General features: G+C 43.3%; 1 long non-coding RNA gene across 1 annotated transcript; it reads right to left on the reverse strand.

Moving 5' to 3' along the window:
- Window positions 1-10,102: 10,102 nt before the first annotated feature.
- LOC104911820 lies at window positions 10,103-14,085 on the reverse strand. The gene is made up of 4 exons (XR_794184.3): window positions 14,000-14,085; window positions 13,362-13,427; window positions 12,650-12,702; window positions 10,103-10,205 (listed from the first exon to the last, which is right to left on the reverse strand). It is a non-coding gene; the product is annotated as an uncharacterized LOC104911820 (long non-coding RNA).
- Between the last annotated feature and the right edge of the window lie 543 nt (window positions 14,086-14,628).

Genomic DNA, 14,628 nt, shown 5'->3' on the forward strand with positions numbered 1-14,628 from the left:
AGGCCGCCGGCCGGCACCGCTCCGCACCGCCCCGCGCCGCGCTCCTCGCGGCCACCGTAGGGCACGCGGAGGCGGGGAGGACGGGCGGCCGGGCCGGCGAAGGGAGGCCACGCCCCTCGGCCGTTGGGAAACCACGCCCACCGCGCGGCCGGCGCGAGGCTGCGGATCCGTGTCACTCAGCGCCACTTAATGCCCCTCAGTGCCTCTCAGTGCTCCCTTAGAATCACAGAATGGTTGGGTTGGAAGGGACCTCAAGGATCATAAAGCTCCAACCCCCCACCACATGCAGGACCACCAACCTCCACATTTCACACCTGCCCAGGGCCCCATCCAACCTGGCCTTGAACACCTCCAGGGATGGACGGGGCATCCACAGCCTCTCTGGGCAGCTGTTCCAGCACCTCACCGCTCTCATAGCAAAGAACTTCCCTCCCTCAACTTCAAACCATTTCTCCTTGTCCTGCTTGTCCCTCAGCACCCCTCAGTGCCTCTCAGTGCTCCTTCAGCACCCCTCAGCTTCCCTCAGTGCCCCCTCAGAGCTTCTCACTACCCCTCAGTACCTCTCGGTACTCCTCAGCACCCCTCAGCACCCCTCATACCCCTCAATACCCCTCAGTGTCCCTCAGCACCCCCCATTGCCCCGCTCACCTCAGGTCAGCAGTCCCACCCCACGCAGGGCAGTGCTGGCTGTTATAAGCAGAGTTTCAGTGCTGCAGGCTGAAGGGCCTGGAACCCACAAGTGTTCCTTCAGCACTGAGGTTGCACTGAGCTCTCTGGACACATAGATGATGACCCCAAGCAACATGGCAGCCGTGCTGCTGTTTCTCACACGGGCACTTTGGAAGGCATGGGCAGATGTGCTGCTTTGCTTCCATCTGAAGGCTTTCTGTCCACGCTGTTTTCTGCTCAGCACCGCCCGCATTATAGCCTCAAGGCTTTTACTCTGTACAAAAGGTTACTTTTACCTCAGCTGGTTATGCTTTGTCTTTCCACAAGACTTGAGGTCAGACATACGAGCAGTGCTTATTTTCAGCATGAGGCTCCGGTTTTGCCACAGCACAGAGCTTCAGACAGGGCCCACAGCTGACACAGGTGCCTCTGTGTTAAACACTGGTGGGCCCAATGAAGAAAACACACCTACAGTTATCTGAGTAATAGATGTAAATGTGCTGGAAACTTTCATTTTGATAGTGGCTCCTTGCTTTTATTTCTCCTGCTGCAATATTGACTGTAGTTGCAGCAAGGCCAGCAACAGTCTCCGAGTTTCTGTGTGCATCTGCGGGCATTCTTGCTTTGTGCTGGAATATTCAGTCCTTAAGAGCTGAAGAAAATAAACATCCTAGTAATGAACCGGCACATTACACCTTTAATAGCACGAAATAAACCATGCTCTGCGCCAGTAACTTTGGTAGCCATCCAGCTTGAAAATAACTAGACACAATGTGCCATTGTCCCTGGGGTTCACCTGTGTTTTTTACCAGTGTTCAGTCCCAGCAGCACTCGGCCTGCAGCCACCCCTTCTGCTGTGCCTCCACAGGGACTTCCATGTGTGCACACTGGATTTCTGTTTGCAGTCTTGGTGCGAACAGTAGGTGATCCCAAAACGCATGGGCTGGCACATGGGTTAGCTGACACAGAACTCACACACAAGAGGGTAGCAACAGGAAGAGGATAGCGAAACTCAGGTATTTTGAATCTTTAAATAGAAAAGCTCTTCCCCCTCTCCTTCCTCCCCCTCCTTCTCCCTCCTCCCGCCTCCAGGCATTTTTTCTTGATATTTTTAAGCACATTTAAGAACTGTATTTGCTTTGCCAGCACCCTGCCATGCTACCGAACTGCCAACAGCCTCTCTATAGCCAACAGCTGTACAAATGGAGCAGCATTTTGACCAGATAAGGGATTATACAGTGTATTTTAGGATCAGGAAGATGTTAAGATTTCAGCCCCTGCTTCCTTCTGGTAGTTCAGTCATAGTTTACAACATGCCTGTGGCCTGATTCAACATGTGTTTTTTTATATGCTAATGCTACTACCTGGCTGCTGTTCCTGGTGGGAGCCTTCTAGGGAAGCACTGCAGTTGGCACAGTTTGTAGTGATTACGATTATTACTCCTGGAAATTCAAAAAGCCTTTGTCAAATAGCACACAATTTGCTCCTAGCAACTGCAGAGCAAAGCTGAACATGTAGAAGAGACAGGGAGGATATGTGGCTCACAAACCTTCTACTTCCAGAAATAGATTAAACCACACAAAAGAATGTATTTCTTGCTCTATTTATTCAAAAGGCCACAAACTCTTTATTAAACAGCTTTGATTGAAACTCACATGCTAGAATCTACTTTTGAACAGTCAAAGTGACTCGATTTGTGTTTAAAATGCTGCATGTATGTTAAAGCTGATTCCCTCCATAAGCACACAGATTACCTGGTACCCGTATTTCTGCCCACAGAAGGCAGGCCCTGGGTAGGAGGGCTGCAAAGCAGGCAGAGCTGGTTCCTGTGGGTGCCAGCCAGCCTGGGGAGGCACGAGGAGCACCTGGTGGACTCCAGCAGCAGCAAGGAGCAGCAGGTGGGTACAAAGGGCAGGCAAGCAGCACAACACCCTGCTGGGCTCAGAGCCGCTCCGTGCTGTCTGGCTGTGCAGGCCCTGGCTCACAGTGCTCCCAGATCTCTTACGTGGCCACTGTGTTTTTGCTGGGTTGCTGGTTGTGCGCTTTGAAGAAAATAAGTCTGTTTGCTTCCCTGTGGAACAACTCCAAAGGGAACTCACCCTGTAATTTCACTCCCACGACTGCTTTTCAGGTTTAGCTAAAGGTAGCATCTTTCAGTGCTTTCCTGTTTTCAGGATGTTACAACCTGGTTTTGCTTCTTTCTTAATACCTCACATTATTCTGATAGTTGCTTCTTTCTAGGAACAAGTGTTAAATTAACATGAGGTCATACTGAGGATCGGTTCCAAAGACCATTAAGTTCATGAGAATCTTTCAGCATTTGGCTGAAGGATTTTGTTTCTCGATGGAGCAGTGAGATGCTACGCAGACTTCTGTGCTTCTGAGCTGTAATTATTTAAGAGCAGATAGATTTAAAAATAAACACCACTCATTTCACAGACCAGATGCACGTCTTTCTTCAGAACCTGGTTCATATTGACTAAAAATGCTAACAGGAGGAACCACTGCCAAAACCTATCATCAAACAATAAAAATGCCACAAATTCAGAACTGTTTCCATCAGTGACTCTTGTGAGCACTTTCCCGGTCTTGAGTGCTGAACACAGAGACTTACAAGACTTCTGAGTGCTGTTTGTAGTTTTTGATTTATTGTAGAAAAGTTATTGTAATGCAGTTCATTTTTGTACATCTAAATCCCATAAAACAAATCCATAGAAATGAGGATACTAACAGCATGCAGTCTGCATTTTCTTTTTAAATGATTCTGATCACAAAAATAACAACACTTTCTTTTTCTTTGAAAGCCACTAAAAGCAGAGGGAGAGCAAAGCATGCAACACTGTACACATTTGCATAGTATATTTTACCCAGCATGCCTTGTAGAATGCTACACATACAGTATCTAGAAGTAAAAACCGAAAGGGGCAAATCAGCAGAACAGAAAACATGAATTTGTGGCTCTCATTTTTGAGTAAAGGCAGCCATGTCTTTACCAAAGTGCCCCCGAACTGGCTCCTGGTGGGGCTGGGCACTGCCAAGCTGGCACTGGGAACTAGTTGGGGTGAGGAACAGATCTTCTGGGAACTGAGAAGCCCAAGGTCCGTGGTTTGCAGCTTGAGCAGTATTCACCTTTTCATTACCCCCCTGCTTCTCATGCATACATAAAACTGCACTTTGCCTGATCTTCTTCCTGTGCTGTTCTTGTGCAATTTCACTTTGTGTGCATGAGAGGAGGATCGGGCTGTTCAAATGGCAGCCCAACCTGGGCCTGAACAGCCTAACCTTGCTGCCCTTTCAGTTCTGAACGCACAGCAGTATCGGTGGCAGTTTAGGGCTGACCCTCCCAAAGCAATTCAGGTGCAATGTTCTCTCCCCCACACCCCTCACCTGGCACACAACAGCATGCAGCACTATGGCCCCAAGAGCTCGCTGGGAATTTCATTCCAGACCTTGGGCTGCTCAAACAGGAGTGCTATGTTCATCAGTCAGATGTCAAAATCTATACACTGAATCGGAAGTTTGCTTCTGTTTATGGAATTTCAGTTCTGAGGAGGAAATCAGCAGAAATGAATACAAGATTTTGTAATTTTAAGAGGTTCTTTCTTCATTAGTTAATATGAAGTTATTGAAAAATCAAGTCATATGCAAAATGCAAGGCCTTAGAAATAAAATGCTTCAGTATCAGGCAACAAGTTAAACTGATTGAAAATGCAATAAATACATTAATGCTGGATCAAAATACCTATTTTTTTTTCAAAAACACAATGCCAAATGCAATAGTGGAATTACTGTAAATTTGTGCTATTACAAATGTGCTTCTTTTCCCTTGCTCTGTTTTTACATGATTGGCAAAATACACGATTCTGTATTGTACAACATTACTTCCTCACTATACTGATTTTCTACTGCTTATACAGAGTAGAAGCAAAAAAGGGGGTTCTGGCATTCAGTTTATTTTACTTTGTACTTCAGGAACCATTTGTAAGGCATGTGATAAGTGGTATGGGACTGTTATGGCTAGACCCTGCAAGCACTGACTCTCAGGCAAGGCAGTAATACCCACTGTGCCCAGCAGCAGGTGTTTGTAGGGCCCAGGCCACACAGTAACTCACTGCCAAGAAACCTGGGGGCCGAATGCAAGCCAGAAGCATCACTGAGACCAAGGCCATGCTGCTTCTAGCTTCACCTCTCTCAAAGGAATTAGCTGTGAATCATGAAATGAATGACACTCTCATTACTGTCTCCAGTAATTTCCGCCTCCTCCCAAACCTCTGCATGGATTCACTTGGAATGTTTCTGTGGACTTTTTAAATGGATTGTGCCATCAGGAAAAACATCTCTGTCTCCAGCTTAACAAAGGTTTTGATACAGAGCAGAATCTTCATCTCTTTTTTAAGCAAATACCTCACATGTGCTTTCAACATTATTAAAGTATCCCTGTACTTTTAAAGACATGCATACCTTTATTTTTCTGTGTAAAATAAACTGGATTTGAATAGCAGCCCAACAATCACCATTCAGATGACTGCCAGTGAAGGAACGTACTTTTGGCCTCATTTTTTCCCCCAAAGTTAAAGCTGGCTACATTACAGTGCCTCACAGTTCCTTACCCTTTGGAGAAGTCAGGTTTGAAGGAATGAGAGGCAACTGCACCAAAAGATAGCAGAACCTCATGAATCTAAACTGACATTAAAACTGTCATCCAGGAAGAAAATTCTCTAACTCCAGTGTGGTGTTAAAAAGCCAACTGGGGAATGTAACTCCATTTTATAGTAATGACTTTCAGGAGTGAAAACAGATCTGCATTACTGATATTCTACCCGATATGCATCTGATTTTTTTCTTCTTCACAGTGTTTACTTTTGCTTTAAAAAAATGAAGACCATGGAATCAAGGCCAGGCTTCACAAGTACTCAACTTGGACAACAAAATCTATCAGAGTGACATTTAAGATATTCTTAAAGCCAAAACACTAACAAAAGCCCTCATTTACTTAAATTAGCAATACTATTTTGAGAACGTTAGAGCCAGTAAAGTGATTTGGAGAGGTTTCAGAGGACTCCAGAGTACTGAGACCAAACGGGATTCAGAAGACCTGCAGTCAAACTGAACTGTAAGTGAGGGCCTGTGCACATCTCAGTTAACTGTCACTGCCTCGTTACTCCTACAGCCACCACTCCCCGTTTGCAATTTTCATTCTCACAAGTATGTGTAAACATTGTTTTAAAAGGGGCGCAGAAGGTTACCACCCCAGTCATCAAATTGAGAATAAGCTTTCAAACATAGAGAAAAACCAGTGGCACTGCTTCTCCTTGCACAAAGCCAGCAGCGGCACTCTGCGTACGGCCACCAGCAACCGCCTGCTGGAGCCCCAGAGCCACCTCCCATCCCACCTTACCCGGTGCTCCTGGGTCCAGCACAGCAAGCCAGAAACATCAGATCTAAGCCAGGGCATGCTCCAGGAGCTGCTCTTGCTCATCATGTACACAGCCTGGGGCTAAGAGGATTTCTCGAGGTACAATCCAGGTGTAGGGCCAACTGATTTTTACCAGGTCAAATGTTTAGAAAGCAATCATAGAACCTGGCCCGCTGTTTATAAACTACAATTTTATACAGAATAGCTTTCACTGCGTTCCTTTGAACAGCAATTTCATAATCTACTCACTACAGAAATATAGCCAGTTGTGAGCTGCACATCCCATGGGACAAATGTTCAGCTACGTGGCCACTAAATGAACCCGTACATCTGCTAAATACAACCTGTCGAAAAAGAAATATTGTAGGAATTTAACAATGAATTGTCTTTAAAGTGCCTTCAAGAGTTTGAAAATATTTTAATTCATCCAAAACATACGAATGCACCGCCTTATATTGTCTTTAGATGTTAAGACTGTCATATCGCTTTCACTGGCTGAGCTATTGTTAGCCCAAGTCTCCTAATGAAAAAAACATCAGGTAACAAAAAAGCCATCTAAAATTCTCTCTGTAAGCCAGAGCCTAGGAACAGAACCCCGACTTTTGCTTAATAATATTTTAATAATAAGAAGAAATGGTATGAGGACTGGAAAGTTACTCGTATTCATTGAGGAATACACGAACTTCACAGCTGTATACAGCAGCATTGCATAATAAATCACAATACAGCTGCCTAGCACTGCTGCAGTTCTAATACAAACACTATGAGTTAACATGTCCTGATCAACATTGCAGCTTTTAGTGTTTCCTAAAAATAATTTATTGTGTAAAATGAAAGAGTTCCAGTAGCTCGTATCTAGAATAAATTAATCATCTATTAGCATGTTCAGTATATTTGTGCTTAAAGATATACCTGTCTTCAAAGAAAAAAAGAAAAAACACCAAGCAATGAGATCTGCTGGACCTTTTGTAACTGATTTCTTATATTTAAAATGGAGTGGGCAATGGGAGCAAAGAGGGTAAATTAATTACATACAGTAGTAACCTTAAACCCATCTAATAAAGGATCTCAATGGGTTCTTCCAAGACAACAAGTAACGTCCCTTGCAAGCTTGTTTCTGTTAGAACAAAGAAAGTTGTTTTGGCACTTCAGATGCTGCAGATGGAATTTATGCCTATGTGTTGTGTCGATCTTTCCCTTTACTAGCATGACATGGAAGACTTAAAAACAAGGCTCCAAAAGGCTCTAGAAATAAATGCCATTTTTGTCTAGGAAATGATAAAGCAGTAACCTTGTTTACTAGAAAATATATGCAGGTGCTTCACGGCTACCTGCCATTAAAATGCAAATATCTTCAAGCAGTTAAATGATCGGATCCCTAATGCTACTACAGAATAAAGATAAACAGCTGTCTAATCTAGCTTTATACATCTCAGTGCATCCTTTGCAATTAATACTTTAATGCACACAAACAAGAAACTTATTAAAGCTTATAGAAAATATGTTTTGCCTAATGCCTTCTTTCTCATGCAGGTATGTGTGCTGTACATGTAACAAAGATTTGTAAAAATTACTGGAGAATGCTCCACTGTGCTATAGCAGAAAATATTAGAGAAGGCAGCTGTAGCTACCATTCCCAGACCAGATCTTGCTGTGCTTTCTCAACCTAAATGCACTTTTGGAATCTGTGAGCATTCAGCTGGAGAAAATCCAACAGGATCAGGTCTGTCATACCCATTCTTAACTCTTGTTACTCTAATGGATGCAAGTATTTAGTATTTCTTTTCTTGGCAATGGTCCACTTGAATCATCCAGTAGTATTTAAGGTTTGCCTCTGAGGCAGTAGAATTGTTTAACAAATCAGTCATGCATCCATGATCTTCTAATGCTGCTAGAGATGTACGTCATTTTTGGCTGTACCAGATAGGAGATGGATTACTTTTCTCATTTTAACATCAAGAAGATAACCAGGCTCAGTGGAAAATATCAGTGATCTTTGTTAACTGGCCCAGAAAGTGGAAGAAACCATAATAATTAGGAAATTCTCTTCGTGCTACATGCTCTTAAAGCCCACCCTGGGGAAGATACTCAGATACAAAAGTCAATGATCCTCATCTTTGAAAAAACTTTTGACATGAACCTGCATACAAAAATGCACGTCCAGCATAGTTCTGTCAATTTTAGAAAACATGCAGTGTGGAACTTCAGGAGTCTCTGCTTACAGACATTGCTGTGTTGTACAAAACTGCCAGTTATGCTGTTTCAATCGTATTGGATCTAAGGCTTCACTGATGATGTAAGACATAAGGTCTACTCACAGACATTGACCTATTTAAAAAAACTGAAGACTCAGTAGGTGAAATAGTGATCAATAGGAAATAAGGCAGCAATATCTCCAAGGATTTATCGTAGTTCTTTGAATTAAAAATGTCAGCTCTACATGTGAGCGATTATTTTCTGATTCTCCATTTTTATTGCATGCTAATTCTTATGAGTGTATTATTTCCACTTTTATCATTTAGGAATCCTTAACCTCCCCCGTTTCCTCAGATTTTACTACTGGGATTGAAACTGACGTTCTTCTGGAGAGTTCGTGTGCGATGCTGGAATTTTCAGACATTCAGAGACAGATTTTGAAGGTTGCAACATGCAGGTACTCAGATGGACTGGAGTGAAGGTACTCTACACACTGGGTTGGAAAAGTAGCATTTTCCATTTAAAAAGGCAGGATACTCAAAATGGGAGAAAAAATATTATGTGTCTAGGTACCAGCTTTGGTACTCCTCCTCCTCCTCCTCCTCCTACTACATTTGCCCCATCACTGGAGGCATTCAAGGCCAGGCTGGATGTGGCTCTGGGCAGCCTGGGCTGCTGGTTGGTGACCCTGCACATAGCAGGGGGTTGGATCTGGATGAGCATCGTGGGCCCTTGCAACCCAGGCCATTCTGTGATTCTACGATTCTATGATTTTGGGACTACTAGCTGTATTCAGGTAAACAAGAGAGAGAGGGGAAAAAAAGACTATTCTCAAACTCTAACCACACAAACTGTCCTGAAGTTTGTTCATTTTCCTGTTTCTGTTTCCCCTTGCCGTGTCATAGCTCATCACTGCTGACCCCAGCACAAAAGTCAGTACTGGCTAAACTAAAGAAATCATTTTGTTGCAACACTCATGCCAGCTTTAAAAATAATTTCAAACTGGAAAGTATTTTGTAACTGCTGCAATAATTTGTCATTTTGGCACTCTCAACAGTTTACATTTGGTTTGTCTGAAAAAGCCATTCTGGAAGTAAGTAGTTAGGATAAAATGCTTTTATTCTAACTGTAAATGTAAATTGAGCTTCCAGCAAACAAATACTGTAGCTGGCTTTCCGGCTTCTACTGGTTTCTAATTTTCAGATTCTTCATTTTTATCTTTTTCACTTGATTGCAACATGCTCAGGTTGACTTTCCAGTCAATTCACCCAAATTCCAACAGGAATTGGTTTATAAATTGGTTCCAACTGGAACTGGTCATTTGGAATTTCCAGCACAGGAAATTACTTTATAAGTGCCTCAATAATAACCCTAAGTTACAAACTGATGTGCCTAATATCTAACGATGAGAAAAGGTATGGCTATAAATGTAAATGCTCTACTAAAAAAAAAAAACAAAAACCAACAAAATGCAATCTATATGACAGGGCATAAACGTAAGGGCATGATAACTCTTTTGTCCCCTACTTAACATCAAATGACAGCAGAGTGTAACCTCAGTATAACCGCATTACATCTGCCAAATTAAGGTGAATTGCTTTTCCTAGCTACGTTATGGCAAGTTATCAACTGATGAACACTGTTTTTCCCCAGGTTCTTGAACTCAAAGCCTGTGTCGTGAATCATGGCTATATCCTCCAGGGGATCCTCGGTTCCTATGGGGTTTGTAAGTGTCCTGGTATGAGTCAGAGTACTCTTCTTCCACTAGAGGATAGTGATCTCGGCTGTGTTGGGAACTGGAAGACAAGCGGTTCCTGCTCTTCCGAGCCCTTTCGTTGTGATAATTTTCATCTGAGGTCATGAGACTTCGTCGCTCAATTGGAGAGTTCTCTGTAGAATGGCTGCTGTGCCTCATACGCTGGCTCTACGAGTATCAAAGAATCCAAGCGTTAGCACAAATAAAGAGGATTGGGTATTTTTAAGCTAGTTTTGAAACTTTATTCTGAGGTCTTTCAAAATCCATCCACTTTTGTGAAATTCATTTTATATTAGAACCTGTATGCTTACAGGAATGTGTTACAAGAATAGTTTGGTTCCTAGAGCTGAAAGCAGACCAAACATGGTATTACAACGTGTATCTTACAGCATTCACCACCTTAAATATTACAGATTGCTTAGCATGAAAAGTGAGCTGATGTATTCAGCATTTATCACCTTTCTCTGATCATGAACATAGTCACATTCATGCTTCTACTCTGCTTAGAAACAGTTTGTCACAGGTTTACGGATTTTCAGAAAGCAGCTGAAGAAGGTTTTTTCTCCTGTTGTTTTTAAAGGTTCAGCTCTCTGAGCTCTCTGCAAAAAGCTTCACATGACCCAGTAAGTGACAGCAGCTAACTGGGTAGCAAAGTGATAGTTAAAACGTTAACAAATTCTTCCAGCTAAAATACAGTATTTTAAGTAAGTTAATGAGCTTCTTCTATCCTCACATTCCCAAAATGATGTATTACATTTATGACATAAAAAAAAAATTGGTTCATATATTTTGCCAATGAAATGGCACTCTGAAGGGGTCTATGCAGACAACAATCCGGTTTACTGCCATCACATTAAGCCTCTCACCCATACAGCTCAGAACAAAGGTGGTCTGTGCTTTCCTTTCCTGAGATGACACAGTCACTGCTCTGATCCTGGCTCTGCCAGCAGAACACTGCTATGATGGCTGCAGCCCTATGGCCTCAGGTTCACAGGCACACACAGCACTGTCTGCTCCTCTCCCTTCTGAAATTTCGGGCAAGGCTCTCCGTGCTCTAAAACCTTCCTCCCATTGCTACGTCCTCTCTGTGGCAACTGTTAAACTGCATAATTTATAACAAAAGGATTGTCTGCATGGGGAAGTAACCCTGCAGACAGGTGTACATTACAGCACAGCAGATAGGATGTCTCATCTCTCAGTGTGGATCGATGCTACCAAGGTTATCCACTGAGAGACTCCACGTAGTGAGCTGACACAGAAAAGCTGCTGATCTACAAATTTGTGCTTAATTACGGGGCAGCAACTTCTATAATGCCTTGCCCAAGTTTTCCTTGCAGCATCATGTCTTAGTAGTGTCTGTATATAAAAGTCTATATATTTTCTTCACTAGTGAGCTGCAACTTTAACTACCTCTGCTCGTGTTCTCGTTCCTCCCTGCAGTAATTTCTTCTCTGGATGCAAATTGTTATTTTCTTAAAACCTTTCAGTCTTTATTGTGATTGCATAGTCATTCTGATCCCACTATTTCCCTCTTGAGATGTGTAACCATGGCATAAACCTGGTGTGGTTACATGCTGCTGTTATATCCCAAATTACATTTGATCTGGTAGCACTGTCTGCATGACATTGCCTTCAGTAATTGACTTAAAATGCCTCTGGAGCCTAAGGAGCACTTATCCCCATGACCTGAACTGCAGGATGCAAGTCTGTTCATCAGAATCAGGATGAACTGCATAGGTTTAGACCTAACCAGAGCTCGACCACAAAGGCTAACCACTGGCCCCAGCTGGCAGTGACAGTTTACTCATCCTGCTGAGGCCTGCAAATACATGTGAGCATCCCCATCACTCCCTGCTAAGCAGCTCACAGCCAAGGACCAAGTGACCACAGGCTTTGGAAGGTGTACCACACACCTGTAATGGGACACACCTGGGGCTGCTGGTTTTACTCTGACTTAGCTGTACATATGCCAATTACTTCATCCTGATGACCTTCATGAAGCCCAAAGGTTCAATTAAATTAGAAGCTTCAATCACAATAAACTATACTCCAAGTGACAACTGAGTGAAAGAGACACCCCCAAATCCTGATTGGGTAAAACACAAACAGATTGCCCCAGCAAATCTGCATTAGCTTCAGGTATGACTGCTGTAAAAAGCTCGGGGGCTTTTAGTATTTGGGGCTTCTGGTATTTGGTTCCCTGAGGTATCAAGAGAGGAGAAGTCACCAGGCATATGAAGTATGAATTCTTAAATAACCATAGGCACCAAAGCTAGTTTGGGTCCTAGGATTTGTGTGAGGGCTTTAATCACCACCATGACATCAGAACATTTACAACTGAAACAAATGCTTCCAAAGGCTGGAATTAGCACACATCCTCTCGGTGGGTAAGCACTTCCAATGGTGGAAGTCTTCAAGTCAACCGTGTAAACACCCCCAAATTCTCGAAATGGGCCTGAGTGCTGGAGTAGCACTGAGAGCCACGTCCTGCAGTGCTCAACTGGGCATCATTCACTCAGGGAGAAATTTACCCCTCTGCAGAGAACTAGCACCATTCAAGTCCCAGCTAAGCCTTCACAATGAGGGTGAAGTGGGGATTAGGTGATGCATACCTTCAGCCAGCCCACTGCACAGGGGTGATTTTCATCTTCAGTGTGAGTTTTCCCTAAGTAAATGGAGCAACATTTCACAGTCACTGCTGGTGTCCATTGATCAGAGAGAAATAAATGCCTGAAAAAAATTCTGTGGATACACCCAGTTTTCAAAATGAAACTGAAGAGGTGACAGTTCTACAGATGGTATTTTATTGTCATGACGGGATGGAAAACTGAAATTTTAAGGCAAGTGAAAATGGAAACAACATTTTACATGTGTGCTTTATTAGTAACAAACAGTGCTTGTGCGTTCAGCCAGTCAGGAAACAGTGGCTTACTGAGCCTAATAAAATCAAGCACGTCATTAGAAAGGTGAGTACCAAACACCATGCACCTTCATGAAGTGCCATTCCCCCACAGAAAAAATAGCTTCATTTTCATTAGAAACACTCAACAATGAGTCACCTCCTTCAAAAGCGTTACCTGCTTCCAGACATTCTACAAGCAGAACAGAGGTTAAATTTGTCAGGTGAATTATTCATCAAATCTCATTTGCTCAATCTACTTCTGACATACATTAGAAGGTGCACGTTCCTATGAAGTCACACACACACAAAACACCTTCTGAAATGCTCAGACTTTAGAGTTCACTACGGTCCTGATCTTCTCAAGCATTCACAACTATTACTTCAACAACACGTTCTGTTTTCAAACTTAGTAAAGCACGTACTTCTCGTTAAGGACTATTTACATGCCACGTTTGAAGTGTCAAAGTTCAGCCGTTTTTGAGCTATCCCTGTGAAGAAAAATGGTCAGAATTTTTTTCAATGGGTAAAAAAATGGAAATTATTCACACTCAAAGAACTCAAAAGGTGAAGGCATTCTGCTGACACGAGACAAGCACGGATGTTCATCACCCAAATGCGAATGCTTTGTGAAGTTATGAGTTAGAAAATGGGACATTAGAGAAACTGTTCTTCCCAATTACTGCAGCCACGAGCTCCACTACTGTGCCACAGTGTATTCTCAATCTGAGAGCATCCCACTGGCAATGGCATTTTTTCCAGATTAAAAAAAATGCCATTTTTTAATATGGCCATGATACCACTTGCCAGCAACGTGTGCAGCTGTTTTATTTCCCACTTAAGCCAGAGCTGTCCCAGTGCTTCAGCTGTGTCTGCGCTGACTATGGGCCTCCAGCTTGCATTCTTGCTGCTGGCTGTGGCCAAACAGCAAACAGTTGACAGTGAAGCACGTAAAACTTACGCTATACACAACACAGTACACCATTTTCCCCCCAAAATTAAAAATAAAATAACAAAATACCTGACCCGCGCTGCTGTTTGGGGCTGAAATGTATTTTCATACCTGCAGTCCAGAGATCGCAGCAGGGTATGGGGACAGTGCAGTGGATCCCAGGTTTCGCCCAAGAAGAGGAGTCATGGGTGTGCTACTGGTGGTGTGTGTAGCACGCCAGTATGCCTCCAGGTATTCTGCCAAGTGTTCGCAAGCATCTTCGAGCTGGTTTTCATCCAAAATTACATCAAACATTTCCTGATCACAACAACAAAGCGTGGTTCATTACAACGTTATGGGTGAAGTGAAAGAGGTGTTAAAACAATTCTCATCATGCTAATACTTTAGAATTAAATAAATAGCAACCACAGCACAGCAAGTGCAAAGCAAAGTGACACGAGTGGGCTTGTTCAGCCTGGAGAAAAGAAGGCTGAGGGGTGACCTCATTGCAGCCTTTCAGTACCTACAGGGAGCCTTTAAATGGGAGGGGAGTCAACTCTTTGAAAGGGTAGATAACAGCAGGACAAGGGGAAATGGTTTGAAGTTGAGGAAGATTTAGGTTGGATGTCAGGGGGAGGTTATTTGCTATGAGAGTGGTGAGATGCTGGAACAGCTGCCCAGAGAGGCTGTGGATGCCCCGTCCATCCCTAGAGGTGTTCAAGGCCAGGCTGGATGGGGCCCTGGGTAGCCTGGGCTGGTAT

The sequence above is a fragment of the Meleagris gallopavo genome, chromosome 7 (genome assembly GCF_000146605.3).
Source record: "Meleagris gallopavo isolate NT-WF06-2002-E0010 breed Aviagen turkey brand Nicholas breeding stock chromosome 7, Turkey_5.1, whole genome shotgun sequence".
Classification (NCBI taxonomy): Eukaryota; Metazoa; Chordata; class Aves; order Galliformes; family Phasianidae; genus Meleagris; species Meleagris gallopavo.